This window comes from Macaca nemestrina, chromosome 3, assembly GCF_043159975.1.
Source record: "Macaca nemestrina isolate mMacNem1 chromosome 3, mMacNem.hap1, whole genome shotgun sequence".
Taxonomy (NCBI): domain Eukaryota; kingdom Metazoa; phylum Chordata; class Mammalia; order Primates; family Cercopithecidae; genus Macaca; species Macaca nemestrina.
The window spans coordinates 55,000,490-55,023,917 of record NC_092127.1 but is presented as its reverse complement, the minus strand read 5'-3'; the positions used below and the strand labels follow the sequence as shown (position 1 = coordinate 55,023,917).

General features: G+C 34.6%; 1 long non-coding RNA gene across 1 annotated transcript; it reads left to right on the top strand.

Annotated features, from left to right (window-relative positions):
• Positions 1-19,199: 19,199 nt before the first annotated feature.
• On the top strand, positions 19,200-22,476 carry LOC105486069 (uncharacterized). The gene is made up of 3 exons (XR_989928.2): positions 19,200-19,393; positions 20,300-20,459; positions 21,640-22,476. It is a non-coding gene; the product is annotated as an uncharacterized lncRNA (long non-coding RNA).
• The last annotated feature ends 952 nt before the right edge of the window (positions 22,477-23,428 follow it).

The following is a 23,428-nucleotide window of genomic DNA, read 5'->3' as shown; positions in this document are numbered from 1 at the left end:
CCATGTAATGAAATTATGCAAGCATCATATAATTTCCACTTTTTTCACTTTCCCACACTTCCACCTTTTTTAAAATTTAATTTAATAGTGTGCTTATTTTCAAGTCTTTAAGATATTGATATTATTGAAGAAGTTCAGAATATAATGCTTTCATTGATTAAATTAGAAAAAAAAAAAATCAGTTAAAATAAACAGCAAGAGTCAAGTGTTTCATTCCAAGACAGGGAAAAAAATAACTTAAAGGCATATGTTGTAGAATAATTTCCATTAGTTTCTAGAAGAGGGAAACATAGAATAAAAATGCATAGCTGTTACATTTATTTAAGATGATAACTACACTTTTTTCTTTTTTTTTTTTTTTTTTTTCTTCTTTGAGACAGGGTCTCCTTCAGTTGTTCAGGCAGAGCAGCTCATTTAAACCTCCGCCTACTGGGCCCAAACCATCTTCCCACCTCAGCCTCCTGAGTAGCTGGGACTACAGGCAAGCACAACCATGCCCGGCTAATTTTTATATTTTTTGTAGAGATGGGGTTCTCCATGTTGGCCAGGCTGGTCTTGAAGTCATGAGCTCAAGTTATCCTCTGGTCTTGGCCTCCCAAAGTCTGATCAAATCATGGCCACTAGTTTTGTTTATGAGTGATCACCTCATTACTAAACCCAACAGGCATTTCTCAATTTCCATCTTACTTAACATTCAACACTCTGTTTCTTAAAGACACTTCTTTCTCCTTCTATTACATAACCATGAAGACCACCATGATGGATTTCAGGTGTGAGCCTGGTTTATACCTTTTTTTAAAAAGACTCATAGTTGAAAAAAAATTAGGAAATATAAAATTAAATAATTAGAAAGTAAACTGAAACAATGAAATTAGTTGTCTGAGGAAGCGGAACATATACTTTTAAGGCATCTGAATGCAATAAAAAGAAAAACAACACAAAACAAAGAAAACCTTGTGCTAGAAACATTCTTAAGATTCTCTGAAAACTAGGAGAAAATAAAACATGATCTTCAAATTCATTAAAATTTTTTTCAAGTTAATTCAAGTTAATTTTTCAAATTAAGTAAAAATTTAAATTTAAAAATTTAAAAAATAATATCCTGCAAATACTTGCAGAGATAGTTTTTTTCTTAACATACTATCAGTAAGGAATATGTTACCCAACCTTACAAAAAAGACCTTGACAACTATTGTTAACAAAGTATCTTAGAGATGATGGTAAGTGAAAGTTTACTGTACCATTAAATTCTAACTCAGCAAATATGAAAACATTGAGGCAAGTTTGGCCTTTTTAATCACGAAAAAATGTTGCACTCTATTACAGACTATGATCTGAGTTAATTGTGTGACCTTGAAGCCAATATTTACCTTTCCCGAGACTTTTTGTTTCTTCCTTTTTAAAAAGAATTGTGGAAATTAGGATTAGGGTAAAGAAATAGTTAACTAAATCGTCCTGTAGATCATAATTCTCCCATAGTTTTTCCACACAGATGCAAAATATGAATTAATTTCGCATACTATATAGCACTGTACTTTTGAAGAGTCTATCAATAGTTATGCTCAGTTGGCAAGGAAACTGCTTTGACTCCACCACTCAAAAATAAGAGATCAGTAGCAGTAACTGTAACTCCCGTTCCAACTATTCAAACTTTAAAAAGAAGGAGTTCTTGGAACTGAGCATGGTTGCTCAGGACTGTAGTCTCAGCTACTTAGGAGGCTGAGATGAGAGAATCGCTTGAAGCCAGGAGTTTGACACCACCCTGGACAACACGGTGAGACGTCCATCTCTAAAAAAACATGAAAAATTAGCTGAGCATGTAGTCCTAGCTGCTCAAAAGGCTGAGGCAGGAGAATTGCATGAGTCAGAGAGTTTGAAGCTGCAGTAAGCTATTATCACACAACTGCACTCCAGGTTGGACAACAGAGTGAGATTCCGTCTCAAAAAAAAAAAAAAAAAAAAAAAAAAAAAAAAACACCTTACTTATTTGTTTTCTCTTGTTCTTCCCTCTGTTTCTGATCAGGTCGTGACCACTAGTTTTGTTTATCAGTGATCACCACATTACCAAACCTGATGGACATTTCTCAATTTCCATCGTACCTAACATCTCAACACTCCATTTCTTAAAGCCGCTTCTTTCTCCCTGCATTACATAACCATGAAGACCTCCGTGATGGATTCTTGGAATTCTTACATGGAAAATATTTTTAAATAATGTTTAGAAATATTCATGCAGGATATTGTGGTAATTCTTATTCTTAGTTTGCCACAAGCAACACGTTGTCTCAGCCCTGTATCTTTGAAGTCTGATTTTCCAGCCTGCGAGAGCAGTTTTCTCTTCACACAAAACTCATGTCTACCATTTACATGTTTACACTGCATCAATTAGGAAGACAAATATAACAGCTAAGGGAAAACTTCACTCAGACCCCCTTAATCTTTAGTTTTTCCTTTCTCAGAATATGAGATTTATTGGAAATTGCTTTTAACTAGAATGCTGAATTTTAATCTAAATAGATAAAGATATTCGCCAAGATGATTAAGTATCTACATGCAGCAATCAACTTATTCTTTCCTGTTCTATCAGTTACCCTCTTCGGAGAACACTATATATACAATGGGAGTTTCTCTCTGACCTATGCAAAAAAATTTTTAAAAAGACCATAAATAACAGTTATACCAAAAAATATATGTTACTGTTTGATTTAAGAAATAGCATAGAATTTGTGTTGACAGCGTAGTGTCAATCTTTCTTGAACTTTTTATTAGCTCCATTATTTTGCCAGTCCTCTTAAATTCCAGAGGAGCAATTTAATTATGTGTAGAATAAGGATAAGAATATCCAGCCTGGGCAGGGCGCAGTGGCTCACGCCTATAATCCCAGCGCTTTGGGAGTCCAAGGCCAGGAGTTGAAGACCAGCATGGCCAACATAGTGAAACCCCATCTCTACTAAAAATACAAAAAATTAGCCACGCGTGGTGGTGCGCACCTGTCATCCCAGTTACTCAGGAGGCTGAGGCAGGAGAATGGCTTGAACCCAGGTGGTGGAGGTTGCAGTGAGCTGAGATCGCACCATTGCATTCCAGCCTGGGCAACAAGAGCGAAACTCCCTCTAGAAAAAAAAAAAGAGAGAAGAATACCCAGCTTGAACATCTGAAAAGATTATTCTGAGGATTGTTTGTAACAATGTATGGAAAGCACTATATAACCTAAAAATAATATGGAATTATAACTTTTTTCCAAAAGAGAAAGCAACTAGTTTTCTAGGGCTGCTATAACAAAAGCATGTTATCACAGAAATGATTAATGACAGAAATTGATTGTGTCACAGTCCTGGACAATAGAAGTTCCAGTAGAGCATGACAGAGTTAATTCTTTCTGAGGATTGTAATGGATAATCTATTCTAAGCCTGTCTCCAAGTTTCTGGTGGTTTGTTGGCAACCTTTGGCATTCCTTGGCGTGTTAAGTACATCACCCCAATGTCTGCTTTGGTGTTCATATGGCCTTCTCCTTGTGTAGGTGTCTGTGTCCAAATTCCCCCTTTTTATATGGCATCAGTCATATTGGATTAGGAGTCTACCCTACTCCAGCATGACCTAATCTGAACATTCTAAGGTACTGGGGGTTAGTAATTCAATCTATAAATTTTGGGGAGGCATAATCTAGCCCAGAATGCTACCTTATTAAAAACTGATCTTAGGGAGACAGAGAGAGACTCTGTCTCAAAAGAAAAAAAAAAAAATAGTCTTACAGCTCACACTTAGTCCTTTAGCCAGTAACATAATTTTTGGCTCTTATTCACTGGGAATCACAGAGAGATTTTATATCCACGCTCTTTAGAATATTTCTATTCACAGAAAAAAGAAGAAAAGGACTTTCTTAACTCCTCACTTGTTAATTACTGCTTATTTAGGCCATTAAACACCTTCAACTGTTTTTTTATTTTAAAAAAATCATTTTCATTAAAAAGCTCTCTGTACATCTATTCATGCAATAAATTTTGAGAGCTATTCCATTTATGAAAGACTATTACCTTGCCTTCCAAAATAAAATTAAAGACAGAGTACAAGCAATTATAAGGGTTTTAACGTCTAAATTCTAAGGCAATAAGGAATAATTTAGGTTTTCAACATTTTACAGAAGGACAGAGAGAAATAAGAAGCATTACTTCTAATTGAAGGTATTTACAGACAGATATCCAATATGTTAATTCTACAAAACAATTGCTATAGCTGTATCTTTTTAATTGAATGTCACAAAAAGCCAATAATAAATATTTAGAAAATGCAACCTATATTAAGCTAGAGTTCAGTCAGGATGCTATGGAATAAACTTTTTTTTTTTTTTCTTAGAGACACATGTGTTGCCATATGAGACCCTAATATCAAATGGATAATTATTTTTACATTCACTAAACTCCCCATATATATCTATGAAGTTCAATTTAGATTGGGGAACAGGACTTGTGTGCTATTTAAGCCTCCCAACAGAGTTTGATTATACAACACGTGTTCTTGTAAAATTGAGCACATACTGATATAAAGGTAGTAATAGAGCAAGTAGGTATTATATAGCACAAATCCTCAAGGTAAACAAGGATAGGTAATTTAATCTCAAAGGTGACAAATTATCTTATCATGAGTGACCAGGCAATTTCTTCCCCGAAATAAACTAAGTAGGCCAGGACAGCTTTAACTAGATGAAATCATTATACTTTTAAAAGACACAAGTGTTGAATAAAGTTAATTTTCTCTGCTTTAGTGTCTTGATAGAAAATGGCGTAAGAAAACAGTGCTGCCTTAAGGTAATGTTCACCTTTTTAAATTCTTCAGTAAGGGAATAAAAATAGTATTACCTTAGGAAAAAAATACAGGTGTGTATACACACATATATTCTCTCTCCTATACTTTTAATAAATTAGAGAGTGAGAATAGATTATTTAAAATAAACCTGTCTTTATTCCCTTACCTTTCTAAAGGGAAAGCATATAGAAATAGGTATTTATATCTTGGATTTCTATAACAATTTTTAAAATTATTTAAGAGGCTACAGCTTTAATTATCTTCTGACCACCTTCTACAGCACCATGTGTCAGACAGGTTCTAGGCATATTGGGAACATTTCTCTTCCTGTGTTTAGGATAGTACCAACCAAGCTATTCCTGATAATGACCTCCCAGGCCTTCCTTATTATATTTCTATTAGAATTTATGTTTAAAATTATGGCTAATCCTCAGTAACCACCATAGTGTTGAATCATCTCTAAAATAGTTTGCATTCTCTATTCCTTAAATTTCCTTAACCTCTTCCATGCTAGTTAAAAGACCTATATGTATCTTGAGTTTCATGGACTATGAAATATAAGAATTTGAAGACCTTAAACGTTATTAAAAGCTAATAAAAATTACTAAGGAAGGGCTGAGAGAGGCAAGTGACATGGACCTTGAGCATTTCTTCATGTTTTTGCTGACATACCAAGAATTTGAGACCCTGACCACTCTTTACCCATGGTTGTTTTTGCAACAACTAAACTTGAGAGAGGAGGTAAGCTTACAGTATCTGTCACCCTCAGACTGGACAAAGACTAGGCTCGCTTCTGCTTACTGTAAAAGCAAGCTGATGTTTCTCCTGTAATAAAACCTAGTGCATTGGCGTGCATCCTAGATGGACTCTTTGGATCACCTCTTTGGTACTCGGAAAACATGGGGAACCTGACACACATCACTAGGAAGCTCCAGCTACTGTTTTTGTTGTGATTTATAAAGTCCTTTATCTCTAACCCAGGAGGCTCATGTTGTTTCGTAATATCCATGAAACTATAGCAAACTAGCTTATTGCCTTATAAGTAGAATAAAATCTAAGACCCTGCTCAGCTCTTAGCAGATAGAAATTAGGTTACTTTCTATTTGTTTCTGCATTTGATTGCACATAAGTACCTCATGTCTTTGTAATTCTTGAGGAACTTTTTTTTTTCTAACTTATGTCCAAGTAATTTAGAAGAGTTATAGAGACATGAAACAACAGTAGCCTCTTGCATACTAGCTTCTTGCAATACTACAAAATAAGTCCTTAGTACTCTTAGTACTCCACTTGTATTTACTAGTGACAATTGGAGAAAAATACAATTATGTATCCTTAGAGGAAGAGAGAGAGAGATTTTTAATTCTCTGTCAAAAGAAATTTGGAATGTTTAAAATGGCCATCATAATGGAAAATATTAAATTTAATAAGCACTTTGGATGAGTTACAAATATGGAAATAAGTAAATGGAGCACAATAAAACTAAAATGTTCTGTGGGTATCATGGCTTATAAAATAAATTCAAAAACCAAAATGACATTTTATTCACTTATAAATTAATATAAAGATCCTCACAATTGTTAGCCATTGTGTGTTAGAACTGCAGTATTCAATTAAAGAGACTGGCATAAATCTGAGAACTATTATAAATATGCTTTATATTTGGATGCTATGGTCTCTTAGTCAAAATGAATCATTTCATTCCAATTTTGGCCTTTACCCAGCTCTACAGGGATTCCTTCAAGGGTGAGTTTAATTCATCTGGGATGTTTTTACTTTCAACACTCATTTCACCTAACCTACTAAATGTTGTATATGAGGAAAGGGCAAGATGTATAAAATATATTTGTTTCAGAGTCTGTTTAGTTGAAATTTCTCAGGAGAAAAACAAAACAGAAAAACATATAGTGATACTTCTCAGGATTTGGTATTTATGTATATGTGAATTGTATATATGTACTTTTCTATACAGTTATACACAAGTCTGCTGTTAGATATTACTTTACCTGATAAAAACTGTCATTACTCTTTTTAATCAATATATAATACTATCTAACATTATCAAGAAACTTCATATCTATAGAGTCTAGGTCTTCCCTCCAGTTTCCCAAATGTCTTTGACAGAAAATAACTAGAATATTGCAGAAACCAATTCTATTGAAGTTATGCCATAAGAAATTTATCTTCTAGCAGTGAATTAAGTGCCATTTTAACATGGAAAACATCTTCAAAACAATTTTGAATAAACAATTGGAAATACTTATAACAAAATGATGATATAGCTTTGCTAATCAGGTTCCTTTTCACTTTTAAAAGTGTTTAACACATCTTCTGATATCATTTGGTAGAAGGAAATCAAATTTGTGCTTAAAATTCAGCGATATGTCATGATAGCAAAAACGAAAAGATTGAGCATTTTGTTGACAGATTTTCCAAATTGGGCTTAAGGTAAATGGTCTTGAAAGGGCTATCTTTGCCTCCATAAACATCTTCTACTATATGATACTTGGCTAACAACCAAGTTTATAGGATATTATGATAAATGTTTATTATGTCATAATTTGTGCTATGATCCATGATATGTCATTCAACATCCGGAAGAAAGTAAAATTATGTTATGAAAAAAAGATCCTGCACTTGTCAGAGACCGTGAAAACATGAGTTTCAATTCCAGTTCAACCTAATTCACTGTATGACTTTGGGAAATACACTTCATTTTCAGATCTTTTAAAATATATGTAAAACGAATGTGAGATAATTTCTAAGACTCTTGCCAACTCTGATGCTTGTTGATTTAATTAGAAGACATTGTGAATATACGTGAGACATTGGGAATATAAAGATGAGCTAGACATGCATTTGTAATGCACTATAATTAGTTTGAACATTCTTTATGAAAAAACATATAAGCAAGTATGAGATAAGGTTATATTTAGGATGAGACTTGAGGAATTCTTAAGCCTTGAGCATTCTCCACGTAGAAGGAAAATCTAATAAAAAGCTGCCTTCCATAGTGCTGCTATCAAAATTAAGAACTTTCTATGCCTTATTTAGTAAGACAATCAGTTTACTTCAATAGATGTTTTATTGCATTGCTGTTAATAAGATTTAAGTTCAGTCGTTAAACACTTGTATCCTTTTCCTTATCATACTGCTGTATCTCTCTTTATTGTTGCTATTATGTTGGATTTTCAGTTCATTTTTCTCTCTAACTGGAAAAGAATAGTGAACAATTTTGTATAAAACAATTTATTCCATAGTGTTTCAACACAAAACTCTTTAATCAACAATTTCCTATGTTTAGGTCCTAGTGTTGATAGGTAAGAAAAGTGTGTTACCAAGGGATCATGAGAAGATATGAAACACTGCCAAATTACATTGCTACCTACTATTTTGGGCCAAATCAAGTTCAACAATATCCTAAGTTAGGGCTACATTACTTTGTGCTTTCAGAACTCTATCACTAGCCTCAAGGTATACTGACTTTGAAGAGCAGGAAGCTGCATAAAGACTTATTTCTTTTAGTGTTTTGCTTATCTCACAACCCTGTGTATGTTTGTGATATATGTGACAAATTGTTGTTTTGGTAATGTTTTGCATAAAAGTGGACAGCAGGAGTTTTGCAAAGAAAATATTAGACTGTACTTTTTTTTTTTTTTTTGAGTTGCTAAGCAGGAATCTGCGACATTGATTGATGTATCATTTTGAAATCTTCAATGGTCTTTAAAGTTTCAGCCTATGAATATGTATGAAAAATCAATTTTAGTAACTGTGCTGTTAAGAGTGGCATAGAACTATAATTCAATAGTAATTTCCTTAAAAGAAAAAAGAACTTGAATTACAATAGAATAAGTATGTGTATGTGTGTATATATACACTCATGTTTACTTGCATATATGTGTTTAAATATGTGTATGCATTCATATATTATATGAAAATATACATGTATAAACATATGTACATACATATATAGTGATTGGCCAACAGATTAAGTATTAACTTATTTAAGTTAGATTTAAAATGAGGCATTTTTTGAGTTTTTAATCCTTTTCTTGCTCACTACCATAGGAACAACAATTAAATATATTCTGTTGCCAAATCAAGTATTTTTTTTAATACTCATATGCCTTGTTTTCAAAAGTAATTAAAGAAAATGGAGTTCAACTTAGAGAATACACATACAGACATCTTCAAATCAGTCGTCTGAATGTGATTATTTTCATTGTTAAAATGAATTTAAAAAATAAAAATTGGCTATTTGCTTCCATAATGTATTTTTAATGCTGTTGTTTTGGTGATTTTTTTTTTGCTTTGGACTAATTAAAAGTCATCTGATACAGATAAAAACATACCTAAACACATAAGCTTTTAGGTAGTAATCCCTGAGATAATGTTTAGTTAAAATTCCTATCTAAAACCTTTATTTACTAATGCACTATAGAAAGAAAATAATATCAATTGTGTTCATAGAATGATCTTTTGATAACTTTCTATTTAATATGATAATAATCTTATTTACTGGAATTAATTCACATAATTTGCAATATATGATAATATAGCAGTAGAATAACTTCTTGTTCACATGCCCAAATAATGACAGAATGAGACAAAAAGGAGTGACCTGTCCAAATTTAGGAAACCTAGTCTTCTTCTAAGGCATATGATTAAACAAAAAATACTGAAAGAAAGAAAGCATATGATCATATATCAGGTTACTCAAGGTGAAGAACTTACTGCTAGCATCACTCAGTACTAGCAGTAATTTTTACCATGACTAGGCTAGCTATACTACATCTACTATTTAGGAAACAACATAAAATGTTAAAACTACATAATGGAAAACTGTAAATGAGTCAACCTTCTTGACACTCAGACTTTCAGGCTCCAGGTTAATGTCACAGAGGCAAACTGGTCAACATCCAGGGCAAGGAGCCAGATGTAGTAACTGAACTCCATTTTCTGAAAGACAATAACTCAGAGAGAAAATGGAGCAGTTTCAAGAGGCCAGGAGAATGTAATTTATGGTGGAGTTACAATGTGGCAGTTGAGAACTAGACAAGAGTATAGGACTTTATTTCATCATTTGCAACAACTAATGGCAATAAAAATTGCAGAATGCATCATCTGCAAGGTATTTAAAAATACAATTTCTCTGTAAAAGCAATTCTAATTAGTTACCCAATACTGTTATTATGTTTCTTGTCTCTCTGTGTGTGTATATGTGTATATATATATATATAAAACACTTATCACATTATTGCCTCCTAAACTCATATAACCTTTCTTTGGCTTAAGTATATTAGTATATGCTGTCATTTACTTACATCTAAAAAAAGACTAAATGATTAATTTACGGCTATGTCTGCAGTCAATCTAATGAGAAATTGCAACTGCATTTTTTGATATTTATGAGTGAGTTAATCATTTAAAAAAGTTATTGTTGAGTCTTCATAATTATATATCAAGCCTTTGATCACACTATGATATAATTTTTGTTTAATAAGAGATAAAAATGTTAGTTTTATACCATAAAATTCATTTAAATATACAAAACAATTTAGGAGCAGATTTTTAAATTCAAAGGTAATCAGAGTAATTCAGATTATAAAATGATTTTTCTCAGATTATACATTACCTTTTTCTAACTTAAATAAAATTCAATTAAATACAAATTTATTATTTTGGTGGGATTACATTTCACTTCAACTGTTGACAATGTTCTATTTTACTTGAGATGTATTATAATATACACAGCTGATTTTGAAGACTTAGGGAAAAGGGATGTAGTATATCTCACTAATAATTTTAATGTTGATTACAAGTGGAAATAAAAATACTTTGGATATATTGCAGCAAATAAAATATGTTATTAAAATTAATTTCACCTAATACTTTAGACTGTTTTAATTTCTACTGGTAAAAATAATCCCTAAAAATAACTGATTGAAATGCTTTTCTTAAAAAAAATGGACACATTGTAATTGCACATACTTATGGAGTACAATGTGATGTTTTAATTTATATGGATTATATAATGATCAAATCAAGGTAGTTAGCAATATATCTCGTCATACATTTATCATTTTATTTGTGTTGAGAACATTCAAAAGCCTATCTTCTAGCTATCTTTAATATACAATACATTACTGCTAACTGTAGTCAAACTATTGTTCATCAGAACACCAGACTTATTCCTCCGATCTAATTGTAATGTTGTACCTGTTAGTCAACTGAAGTAGGATTTTTCTTGGCCCCTTTGCCAAATTTGAAGCAGGGATTCCCCATCTACTCAGCCCACTGCAGTCAGCCCCTTGCAGGAGGGAGGACAAGAAAGAGTGAATGTGGGATCTGGCCAGACGCTCCAGGTGCCAACACATGAGCCAGCTCTGTGTGGCCCATGACCAGACCAGGCGTGTCACATCAAGAGGAATGCAGCAGCACCCAGGCAGGGCTTCCCATGACCCTAAAGTTCCAGAGGGGGTGTTTATGTGTTAATTACCTCTTTTGGTTCCACTACCCACAGCTCAGGCATATTACCAGCTCAGTTGGCCCTAACCTTGAGGCGTGGGGAGGTTGTCTTCCACCAGCGAGGTCAAAGGGCCAGTGTGACAGCCTTTCTGGGTAGCCACACTCAATGGGTCCTGAACTCTTGCCCAACGTCCAAGAAGAATGAGGTCATGCTGATGATTAAAGGGTGATGATGGCAGATAATTTTATTGAGCGAGAGAACAGCTCTCAGTGGAGAGCAGACATGGGACATGGGGGACTGGTCTCCCACCCCTATATGGTTTCTCTCCGTGGCTGGGTACATGTCTTTTTATGGACTCAAAATGGGGAGTGTGTAATGATTGGTTTGTGAGTATGCAAAAAAGGTTAAAGCAAAGACACCACTCAAAGGTAGGTACAACATTGTAGAAAACCAATTAGGAAAGGGTAGGTATATATAAAATGGTGAAGGATGGGGATCAAGCAGAAGAAAGTGCTCCAAATGGGAAGACAGGTCTGAGAATTTAACTTGTAGCTTGACTTTCAGGCTTTTAACTGTCTTGGCTTGTAGGTGAGGTTTCACCAGTGACCCACCCATATCTGCCTAGGCATTTGGCTGCCTTCTGTTGCTATCACAATGACTCCTCATCATCTCACCCTATCTTCTCTCCCCCATTTCTGGTAACCACTCTTCTCTCTGCTTCCATGATAATCAACTTTTAAAAAATATTCCACATATGAGTGAGATCGTACAGCATTTACCTTTCTGTGTTTGACTTATTTCTCTCAACATGATGTTTTACAGGTTGTTCCAGTTGTCACAATTGACATGAATTTATTGTTGTTTTTGACTGAATAGTATTCCATTCTGTATACCACATTTTCTCTATCTGTTTATCCGATATTGAACACTTAGGTTAGTTCTATATCTTAGCCATTGTAAATAGTGCTGCAATAAACATTGTGATGTTGATATCTCTTTGTAGTATTTATTTCATTTGTTCATGTGTATAACCAGTAGTGAGATTACTAACTCATTTTTTAAATGAGCAAAAAGCTTAATATACATTTCGCAAATGAAGTTATAAAAATGGTCAACAGGGATATGAGTAACTAATTAGCATCATCACTTAACATTAGCTTAACATCAGTAATAATCAGGGAAATGTAAATTAAAACCACAATGAGATACTAGCTCACACTGTTAGGATGATTATTATCCAAAAGACAAAAGAAAGTAAGTGTTGGCAAGGATGGAGAGAAAAGGGAAATCTTGCACACTATTAGTGTGCTTATAAGTTAGCACAACTGTTATGGAAAACAGTATGAAAATGTCTCTTCTTAGTGTTTTTAACATGGCTACTAGAAAATTTTAAATTACCTGTATGTTTCATATTATATTTCTATTGAGAAATGCTAGGGCAGAGAACACTGAAATTGCACATTATTTTAAAAAAATAATGGTTTTACTCAAAGATTCTCTTTGCAATATATTTCAACCCAATTAAGAGAAAATAACAATCATTTGGGGTACCAGTCACCACCATATTGGCTGCAAAGTAGCTTGGCCATGTTTAAAATAAGAAAAGAAGAATAAAGGGAAACACTATCACTCTGAATATCTTCTATAAATAGCTACAGAATAATTTATAGATGTAATACTAACTTGACTTTGAAAATTTTGTTTTTAGTGAATTAAGAGAATTAGAAATTAGTGGCTCTAATTAATTTTTTATCCCAATTAACAATTTTCCCTTTAGCTATTGACCATCAGTTACATCTTATCACTAGTATAAATTAGACTTTGCTTCTTAAGACTAAATTTAATTAAAAGTTGGACCAGAATTAATTGTAGTATGGATACTTGGGACAGCTAGAAACAAAGTTAAAAAGTATGGACATCTTCTGTGGCTCAGTCTGACTCTGAGAAATATGGAGAAGACATAATTGAGTTTTCTCCTCCAGAAAGTAGAAAGCAGTGTAATGTGGCTTTAACATCCCTGGCTTTTCAGAGTGCAATTTGAGGGGATGGTTTCTGTGTCACCTCACATAGAACACTGAGGGTATGATAATAATCAACATCAAAGGGAGGTCCAAACTTTAGACATTTGGAAAAAAACCCAAAAATCCAAAACAAAATAAAGACTGGACCCATGGTGCAGCTAGAAACAAGAATCTAGAATCTCTAGCCAGGCTCATTTGTTAAGACTTATCTCAGTCAAAGTCATTTTGAAAAATTGAGAAGTGGCTATTGCACAGATACCAATCCAAGCTACAAAGCAAAAAAAAAAAAAAAAAAAAAAAAAATCAGAAAAGCATAACACAATCAAAAGAATGAAATAGAACAATGGAGATCTACAAATTGCCTGACAAAGAATTTAAAATACTCATTTTAAAGAATCTTCAGGAGATACAAGAAACATAGACAACAACAATTACAAATTATGAAAGTTGTACATGGAATAAAGTAGTAACTATAAAAATGTACATAGAAATTCTAGAGCTAAAGAATATAAGAACTGAAATTAATAATTCACTAGAGGGCCTCAACTTCAGACTTGATCAGAAGGAAGAATTGGCAAACTCTAAGGCACCTCATTTGAAATTACCTTGTCAGAGAAGCAAAAAAAGTAAAATAAGGAAAGTGCACAGGAACCCTGAGTGGATTATAGAACACTATCAAATGAACAAACACACACATTATGGGAGTCCCATTAGGAAAAGAATAAGAGAAAGGAAAAGAAAAATCTATTTAAAGAAATAGTGGATGAATACTTTCCAAATCTAAAGAGAGACATGGACATCTAGATTTAAAACACTCAGAAGACCTCAAGTAATATGAATCTACAGATTTATATGAAGTCTACACAAAGACAAATTATATAAGCAAATAGTTAAAAGTCAAAGAGAAAAAATATGAAAGCAGCAAGGGAAAAAAAATAGCTTGTCACATGAAAGGGAACCTCCATAAGTCTTCAGTGAATTTAATGACAGAAATGTTGCAGATCAATGGAGAGAGAAATGATATATTCAAAGAGTTGAAAGGAAAAAAAAAAAAAAAAAAAACTGTAGACTGAAATAATATACCCAGCAAAACTATTCTTTAGAAATGAAGTAGAAACAAAATTCAATAGTACATTAAAAGGATTATTTACCATGATCAAATGAAATTTATCCCTGGGATTCAAGGATGGTTTGACATACACAAATCAATTGATTTGATGTAACACCAGTATAATGAAGGATAAAACTCACATAATGATCTCCATTGATGCAGGAAAAGCATTTGGCAAAATCTGACACTCTTATGATAAAAACTCTTAACAAAGTATAGAGAGAATTTAACTTCTTTACAAAATGAAGGGCATATATGAAAAAAAGCCTGCAGTGACATTATACTCAATGGTAAAAAAAAAAAAAAAAAAAAAAAAAAAAAAAAAAAAAAAAACCTTTGTTCCTAGTCTTTCCTCTAAGATCAGGAACAATGCAAGAATACCTACTCTGGCCATTTCTATTAAACATAATACTATATGTTTTAGTTAGAGCTAAACTGTCAAGAAAAGAAATAAAAGCCATCTAAATCAGAAGGTTATATGTAGCTAACGCCAAAGAATCTATATTAAAAAAAGTTGCTAGAATTAATAAATTAAATAAAGTTGCAAGAAACTAAATCAACACACAAAAATCAGTTGCATTTCTATACAATAACAATTAACTATCTGAAAAGGATATTAAGAAAAAATCTTGGCCGGTGTGGCAGCTCATGCCTGCAATCCCAGCAGTTTGGGAGGCCAAGGCGGGCAGATCACCTGAAGCCGGGAGTTCGAGACCAGCCTGACCAACATGGAGAAACCCCATGTCTACTAAAAATACAAAAGTATATGGGTGTGGTGGCACATGCCTGTAATCCCAGCTACTCAGGAAGGCTGAGGCAGGAGAACTACTTGAACCCGGGAGGTGGATGTTGCAGTCAGTCAAGATTGCACCATTGCACTCCAGCCTGGGCAATAGGAGCAAAACTCCGTCTCAAAAAAAAAAAACAAAGAATAAAGAGAAAATAATCTCTTCCATAATAACATCAAGAATCAAATACTTAGAAATAATCTTAACCAAGGAAATAAAAAAATGTGTACACTGAAAGCTATTAATTAGTGATAAAAGAAATAAAATAGACAAATAAGACATCAGTTCCCATGAACTGGAAGATTTGACATTATTAACATGCCCTTACTCCCCAAAGCAATCTACGAATTCATGCAATCTCTATGAAAATTCCACTGACGTTTGTCTTATCGTGGTCTGCTGTAACAAATTGCCATAGTCTAGGTTGCTTAAACAACAATATTTATATCTTACAATTCTGTAGGTTGTAAATCTAAGATCAGGGTTAACAATATGTCCTGGTTCTGCTGGGGGACCTCTTCTGAGTACCAGTCTCTTGACTTCTTGTTTTATCCTAACATTGTAGAAATAGAGAAAGAGCTAGCTATCTGGACTCTTCTTACAGGGGCATTAATCCTAGTTATGAGGGCTTCACTCTCATTACTAATTATCTCTCAAAGGACCCAACTTTACATACCACACACATTGGGGATTTGATTTCAACATTTAAATTTTGGGGAGACACAAATATTCAGTCTCTTGCAGCATTTTTAATAGGTATAGAAGAAAAACATTCTGAAGTTCATATGGAACTATGAGACTCCAAACATTCAAAGCAAACGTGGGGAGAAAAAAAAAAAAAAAAAAGGACACTCCTTTCAATAAATGGTTCTGGGAAAAGTGTATATTCACAGGCAAGAGAATAATATTGGATCCTTACTTAAACCATGCAGTAAAATAAACTAAAAATGGATTAAAGATTCATAATGTAATATCTGAAATGGTAAAACTCCTAGAAGAAAACATTGCTTAATAAATCATTGCAATGATTTTTTCAATGTAATACCAAAAGCACTGGATAAAAGCTGCTTCTTTTTAACAAAGGCTCTAATAGGCAAATTCATTAGTCATCGAGATTTTTTTTGCTCAGAAGTATTTTAGGGTATGAGGTCTCAAAGGTATTAACACTTTTCCTTTTTTTCATTATTAGTGATTTTTTGAGACTGAGTCTCACTCTGTCACCCAGACTGGAGTGCAGTGGTGAGATCTTGGCTCACTGCAACCTCCACCTCCCAGGTTCAAGCGATTCTCCTGAGTAGCTGGGACTACAGGCACGCACCACCTCGCCCAGCTAATTTTTGTATTTTTTGTTAACACGTGGTATCATCATATTGGTCAGGCTGGTCTTGAACTCCTGACCTTGTGATCTGCCCTCCTCGGCCTCCCAAAGTGCTGGGATTACAGGCATGAGCCACCGTGCCCGGCTGGAATTAGCACTTTTCTATATGTTGCTCTTTCTAGGTGTAGTAGTACAATCTAGTATTTATAAACATTCACAATAGGGGCATGTAAAACATCAACATGGTTAACATACGTTAATCAGTGGAAGTCACATCAATATTACGTTTAATCAACCCCAAGGGAGACACAGCAGGTCGTGAAAATTTCCCTTCCCCACTGTTCATCTTGCCTAAATCCATTTGTTGAATTCAGGCACCCTTTTACTCCTATGAGTAGATAGGAAGGTAACCTGGATATTTATATCCAGCAGACTCCCAAATTTAGATTCTCTTTCTCCCCAGTATTCCTCAGGGTATTCAGATGTGTGTCTGTGGGCATGAGTTCCCCTTGAGGACTGGAATACTTTGATGTCATGCCAAAATGTTTTATTCTTAAAATAGCTGAGGTTGGGGAGAGGAGAAATTAGGGATCACAAGACATGGAAAGTAGCAGTAGCTTAATACCAATACACAAGGTTAGGCATTTACTTTGGGTTTGGGTAGCTATCTGTAGGGTTCAACCAAACACAATTCTCATGTTTTCAGCCCGTCCAAAACTCAGTCTTCTTATTGCTGACAATATTGGTTTTTTCCAGTTTTGGGGAATTATTGACTCAGCAGCAGCTGCTACATTGCCTTTTGACTGAACCACAAGACTTACTGACTTCATTGCCACAACAACATCCCTTCCTCCTCTTACATAGAGGAGAGTAAGCAACATTCAAACATCATTTGAACATATTTTTAAAAATCCTACCTCTTGTTGCTCAGCCTAAAACCAACTAGTAGTATAGTAGGGTTAACTAACCCTCTTTGACATTTCACTTAGAGCCTTTACTACCAGATTCTGGGGAGCCCTTTCATACGCTCTAACATGGCTCATCGGGACCTTCATCCTTTCTCTTCCAGAAAGCCATGTCTCTGTCAGCATCCCCTTCTTATTACCAAAACGATCAAGAGCCATGAAGGGCTTGAGATTTGTCCCACTTGCTAACTAACAAATTAGCCCAATACAGTTTCATAGATACTGATTGATGATACAAGATCATAGAGTAGAACAAACCATGCAGAGGGAACAGCCAGTTCAGAAGTGTATCAGATATTTTCAATTAATCATAAAGAGAGTGGTATGGCTGGGATGACATTAGTAAGGGGAGAGTAATAGCATATAAATCTGAAATTGTTTAGTTAGGAGATATGATTTTTGTGTCATTGGCATATAAATGAAATTGAAAAACATTAGAGTAGATCATGTCATCAAAGATGTATGATACCCATGCCCTGATCGCTGGAGTACTCTGGCATTTAGAACTTGGGCAAATAGACTATGATGTAAATGGCACCCACTAGAATTGTGCCGACCATATCCAACATAATCATATCTAGTGACTTTCGGAATAATTAGAAAAAGAGAGAAGAGGAATAATAGGAGTAAAAAGAATATCAGAAAGGGATATGCCGTATCATTCAAGAGTCAAGCATAGAAAGGAATATTTAAAAGAGATTAATTTAACATAGCAAGTAGCCATGCAGGTGATAAAATTTGTTAGGTGGCTATACAGGAGATGAGTTTAGAATCAGAAAGATGCTAACCAGCCCTAGCCTGGAATGAGAAAGGGAGAGGGCAACATTCTAGGTAGTTAGAGCTTAGAGTCAGCTGGTGGAATTTGGAATCATGGAAGTCTCATTTATTAGGTGGTTGTTGAGTTTTTATGCTTCTCTTCATTAATTTTAACTTAAATGCAAACATGGAGTGTTCCTGAGCTGAGGCAGATGATCATTAATCACAAACGAAGCAAATAATGACTACATGTTTCTTCACACCCCAAGTCTTACCTCTAGAGCAGTGTAATGAATCCAAGCCAAATGTCTTCTTCATATGAACTGTGTATCATAGACAAGAAATGCAAAACAATGTGTTTTTTCTATTTTTATATAGGAGACAGACAGCTTTCCTCACTCCTTTCTGAAATGAAAAGGACAAGAAACAACTTTTCTCCATTGAGACACTATGAAAAATATCCTAAGTTCTTACCTTAACCTTTTGGAATATAAATGCATTCATATATTTCCAAGAGTCAGATAAACTCTGGGTGTCTCTGACTTTTATGACCTAGAGATTTCTCCAATGTCTGGGCTTTATACCATCTGAAATGTAAATACCTTGGGAGAAAATGCTTCAGTATTCTTGGCACCTTAGGGCTTAACTTAAGGACCTCATCTGGGTCCCTTTGGCCCTCTGAAATCAGAACGATTTGCTAGACTAATGGTTATAAATCTAATTCTCATGGTATAACAAGAGTAAAATGTTTCCGGGAGACATGAAAGCAAGTATTACAAGTCTTTATATTCCACACTTTTCTATGTCTCAGGAGTTAAGACTTTTCATAGGAACACTGAAAAATCTAAGTGCCTGTTATTTCCTACCTACTTGGAGTCACATAAGTGTTAGAGTCAATGCCAAGTTTAACACCAGAAGGAAAGGGAGATAGGGAATAATATTCGGACTTCTCCTTTGCTCCCAGCTTCTGGTCTCAAACCAGGGTCTCCAACTGGCTGAACTAAGCTGAAAGTCTAATGCCCGGGAAAGACAACCTACAGAGACTTGAATTTTGTGTAACACAGAAGATAACAGAAACAACAACAACAACAACAACAACAAGAAGGAATGATAATGGGGGAAAATAAGCACAGGATTAGCACAAGTGTCATTGGAGCAGATAAAGTAAGTGTTTGAAGGAGGTTAATTGATTATGCCAGCTATTGTCAACATATGTCAAGTGAGATGTGGACTGAGAGCTGTCATTGGAATAAACAATGCAACGGTCCCTGGCAACTCTAACAATAACTACTTTACTGGAGTCATGATGGGGAAAATGTGGGTTCAAGAAAGAATGGGAGAGATTGGTATCACAGAATACATGCAATTTTCAAGAAATTTTGTCTTTTGTATTTATTTATTTATTTATTTATTTTTGGGTCAGAGTCTCACTCCATGATCCAAGCTAGAGTACAGTGGTACAATTATGATACACTGTACCCTCAACCTTCCCAGACTACTGAGTAGCTGGGTTTACATTCCCACACCACCGTGGTCCAGCTAGTTGGTAATCTTTTTATTTTTTTAGAGGCAGGGTCTCACTATGATGCCCAAGCTGTCTTCAGACTCCTGGCCATGTGTCAAGAATGAATAATATTAAAAATAATTAAAAAGTTGGTAATTCAGAAAAGAGAAGACAGGTTTTGGAGCCGTGTTCTCTAACACAATATAAAAAGCTCCCTTATTTAGGAGCACAGGAGTTCATCCTGGCTAATTAGAGAGCAGCGGACTAGGGGCACTCAGGCTGGTTCTTGGCTATGTCTTTGATCTCTCAAGTCCATCTTTACCTGACCTGAGAAAAATCAACAATGTAGCAAAGGAACATAAAACAAAATGAAAAATAGTAATTTAAGTAAATTTATTTCACTCAGTAAACCCATCCCCCAGAGTAAACACGAGATAAGAAAAATTTGAATTTGCTGTGTCTTTTTCCTATCCCTCTCAGAATATGAACATCCAAATGAAATGAACAAGATTCCAGTTCTTAAATGAATAAGGAGTGATTTCTTTTCCTTTTTTTTTGCTTTTTAGCAAGACTTTTACATCTTTTGCACCATCCTCTCTCCTCAACCTCCCAAATCACTGGGATTACAGATGTGAACTACTGTGCCTGGCTCAAGAAACTTTGCCTTAAAGGGCATAGAAGGAGGGAATGCTGGAGTGATCATTGATGGTAGAAAGGACAGCTGGGGTAAGTTGTTGTTTTGTTGTTGTTGTTGTTGTTTAACATTAAAGATGTAAGAGAATGTTTGTATGTAATGTGAATTATACTAAAAACAATAAGGAAGTTGGTGATTCAGAAAAGAAAAGACAGTTTTTGGAAACATGTCCTCTAGTAGAATATAGAAAACTCCCTTATTTAGGAGCAAAGGATTTTCCGCCGGGCTAATAGGAGAACGGTAGAGTGTGCGCACTGATGCTGGTTCTCTCTTTACTCATCTTATCTTTTGTGTTTAGAATATATTTTCCTCTCCCTCTACATATCCAAATCCATTGCACTTCTAGCTAGCTCAAATCTCACTTGCAGCTAATAAGTTGATACAGTAATTTCATCTCACTCCTGAATTTCACCAGCATGAATGACACACATCTAAGTAATGCCATTGAAAAGGGCATGGAAGGCCGGGCGCGGTGGCTCAAGCCTGTAATCCCAGCACTTTGGGAGGCCGAGACGGGCGGATCACGAGGTCAGGAGATCGAGACCATCCTGGCTAACACAGTGAAACCCCGTCTCTACTAAAAATACAAAAACTTAGCCGGGCGAGGTGGCAGGCGCCTGTAGTCCCAGCTACTCGGGAGGCTGAGGCAGGAGAATGGCGTGAACCCGGGAGGCGGAGCTTGCAGTGAGCTGAGATCCGGCCACTGCACTCCAGCCTGGGTGACAGAGCGAGACTCCGTCTCAAAAAAAAAAAAAAAAAAAAAAAAAAAAAGGGCATGGAAGCAAAACATATCCTATACCTACGCTAGTGCAGTGTTTCTTCTATTATTGATGAAAGGTACTCTACATTGATAAATCCACTGCAGTGCTCATTATGACCCATATTATGGTGAACACTTAAGAAGGACTTGATTAAAGTTGAATAAAATGCTTGTATGTGTTTTCATATAATTGTGATTGGTGATAACTATTAAGTGCAGGAGTTATATGAAGCAAGGGTATGAGGAAATGCCTAATGAGCTTCTTCTTGTAGGTAGCTGAGAATTAGGAAACTTTCAGGTGGGGAGTGCTGAGTTTCTTTGATCAGAAGAGGATGCATGTAATTTGAGGGAGATGTATTAGATTTTATAATAAATAACTAAGAGATACTTGATAAAACAATTTGCAAAATTATAATTGCATAATTATGTGTACTTGGGCATATCCTTTATAGGAGAAGTACAAAGAAAATTTGCAAAAGGACTGGATTCAAGAATGCTGACTTGGTTGTAATATATGTGAAGATACTGATGAAACAAAGATGCTGCAAAATGTTTACTTTCTTGTCACCAGAGGACTGAGCTGAACCAAGAACCATTAAAATAGAAGGTGGATTAAAATTTAATTGAATAGACTGGTCCAAGTTGTCCTGGAGAGGGGTTCTTCATGTTCATGATAAAAGTCCTACATAATTGAAATAAACTATACTTAGGAACATAACAAACGGAACCATAGTTCGCCTTAGGAAAAGTCAGGGGAGAAATTTGGTAGAGAGCTTTGCATGAAACAAAATAAGGATCATGGGAGGACAAACTCGAGATATAAATAAAAGGAATCACACTGAGTCTATTCGTTGATCATTTCTTGGGTACTGAAGATATAATGCCTCTCCTACTCATGCCGCCTACTTTACGGTAAAGAAACTAAATGTTAATGATTCCACATTGCCTACCCATGTGTAGGTAACATAGCTTCTGGAAGGAACTCAGGCCTGAAAAAAATCATAACTGCTTTCTTTGAGGTACGCTTTAAGATTGTGAAAACTATGCCATCACTGCTCTTTTTGCTGCTATTTTCATCTCCTAACAGAATGCAAGAGGTTTGAGCTCTAAAGAAGTAGTAAAATAATCAACAACTAATATTTTTGTGCCAATTATTGCTTTCCCAAGCTGTGTGGGTGTATTTCCTTCTCAATTAAGTGATAAGGTTCTTGAAGACAGTGATTAGGGCCTCATTCTTTATTTTTTGTAATGTCTGGGATCAACAATTTCCTGTCCTAAGTGCATTTGGTTTCAGCAAATACATCTTTACTTTATCTGAGAAATCAACCATATAACAAAGAAAAATAAAACAAAATAAGAAATAGTAACTTAAATAAATTTATTTTACTCAGTAAATTCCTTCTCCAGAGTAAACATGAGATTAAAGATTTGAATTTGTAGTTTCTTCTTCCTGTCCCTCTCAGTATGAATGTCTAAATGGAATGAGCAAAATTCCAGTATTTAAATGAGTAAGGAGTATCTTTTTATATTTTTTAGCAAGTCTTTTATGCCTAACAGGAAAACAAAAGGAGTGAAAGAAAGAAAAGGAAGAAGTGAGGGAAGGAAAGAGAAAAAAAGAAAAAAGAAGCAGCTCTTTCTTTCAGTCCTGGGAAAAAAATAATGCAGCGTGGGCTTATGGTGAGAGCTGTATTTCCAATATATTGCTCTTAGAAGGATTTTTTCAGGAGTAAATGTGAACAATATTTTATGTTTGCATACTGACTTTAAAGCCAAACTTTCCAAAGGCGGTAACATGAGCATATACACTAGTGACCAAATATTTAGAAATCTTGATACACAAATACTTGACTGCTTCAGTTTTTCTTTAGAGTTCTCTGATATAATCCTTCCAATTTGGCACTATTTAGAAGCAAAAAATCTCATATTTCATTAAATTTTTAAAATCATTAACTCTAAGTAAAACACATCATTAATTTAATAACACTTTTGGGGTAAAATGAGGAACATTACATTAAAAATTAAGATATATGTCTTTTTAATGAACTCACATACATCACTGATTTGAAAATTAATTTTAAGTGTGTAAGTATAATTTTTAATTTATGAATTTAATGCTTAAAATGTAGGTCATAACAAAGAATACTAAATTTAGACAAACCTATGTTACTGTTCTTTGCCCAGCTGGTAATTATTACTATTATTTTGGTCCATAAATATTTACAAACCCAAGCTTTTAAAAAA